The sequence below is a fragment of the Mus caroli genome, chromosome 5, assembly GCF_900094665.2.
Source record: "Mus caroli chromosome 5, CAROLI_EIJ_v1.1, whole genome shotgun sequence".
Lineage (NCBI taxonomy): Eukaryota > Metazoa > Chordata > Mammalia > Rodentia > Muridae > Mus > Mus caroli.
The window spans coordinates 104,560,568-104,562,180 of record NC_034574.1 but is presented as its reverse complement, the minus strand read 5'-3'; positions in this window follow the sequence as shown (position 1 = coordinate 104,562,180).

Sequence of the window (1,613 nt, the reverse complement as noted above, 5' to 3'; positions counted from 1 at the left end):
GATGGGATTGTAGGGACACACCACCACCATGGGTCTGTGCAGAGAAGAGGATCATGCCTGGGGCTTCACAAGTATCTGGCAAGCATTCTACCAAATGAGCCACATCCCCAGTCTGGGATGAGCACTTTCGATCGGCTATGCGTGTGCTGTACTGGCTCTCCCCCACATTCAGCCTCACCACAGGCCCAAGGACGTAGAGCCAGCCAGCAGGGTCAGAACGCCTGAAAGCGTGAGCCAAATAATTCTATCACAGCGACAAAGAACTGATCAACACCAAAGGTCTTCCTTCACTTGATTCAGTGTGTAGGGTTCAGAGTGAGAATGGTCCGGAAGGGCTCACATATTTGACTATTCGATCCCCCAGTTGGTAGACCTGTTTGGGAAGGATCAGGAGGTGTGGCCTTGTTAGAGGAGGTGTGATCTTGGAGGAGGCATAGCCTTGTTAGAGTAGGTGTGTCCTTGTTGGAGGAGATGTGTCTTTGTTAGAGTAGGTGTGTTCTTGTTGGAGGAGGTGTGGCCCTGTTGGAGGAAGTGCAGTCTTGGAGGAGGTGTGGCCTTGCTGGAGGTGGTGTGTCCTTGTTGGAGCAGGTGTGACCTTGTTGGAATGGGTGTGGACTTGTTGGAGGAGGTGTGGCCTTGAAGGAGGTGTGGCCCTGTTGAAGGAAGTGAAGTCCTGTTGGAGGAGGTGTGGCATTGGAGGAAGTGTGGCCTTGTTGGAGTGGGTGTGGACCTGTTGGAGGAGGTGTGGCCTTTTGGTGAGAGGTGTGGCCTTGTTGGAAGAGGTGTGGCCTTGTTGGAGGAGGTGTGGCCTTGTTGGAGGAGGTGTGGCCTTGTTGGAGGAGGTGCGCCACTGCTGGTTGGCTTTGATGTCTCAAAAGTCCAAGTCATTCCCTGTTATCTCTCTCTTCCTTCTGCTCCAGGATCAGACATGAGCTCCCAGCTACTGCACCATGCCTACCTGCCTGTCGCTGTGCACCCTGCCATGATGGTCATGGTCTCTAACCCTCTGGAACTGTGAGCCCCCAAATTAAATGCTTTCTTTTATAAGTTGCCTTGGTCAAAAAGCCATATCACAACCATAGAAAATAAAGTACCCAAGACAAACATCCTTAGAAGCTGGAATCTGGACCGTTGGTGGCTCTCGTGGTTGCAGTTGTGTGGTTTGACAGCGACGCTTCTCATCCCCAGTGAGGACGTCGGGGGCTGGGAAAGGAGCAAGTTTGCTGTTTGCTGCTGGTTTGGGCCTTTTTTTTTTCCAGATTTATTTTTTGTTTTATGTATATGGGTATTTTGCCTGCATGCATGACTATGCACGATGTACATAAACTGCCTGTGGAGGCCAGAAGAGGGTGTCAGATCCCCTGATACTGGAGTTACTGATGGTTGTGAGCCACCACGTGGGTGCTGGGAACCAAACTGGGGTCTTCTATAACAGCAGCAGGTGTTCTCAACAACAGAAGCATCTCTCCAGCCCCTTGGGTGAGGTCTCACCATGTAACCAGGCTTCCAATGCTCCTGTCTCAGCTTCCCAAATGCTGGGTGACAGGTGTGGACTGTCACACAGTGGGGATAATAATGTTTCTTAAGCCTCGCTGTGGGTGGCCAACTCGGTC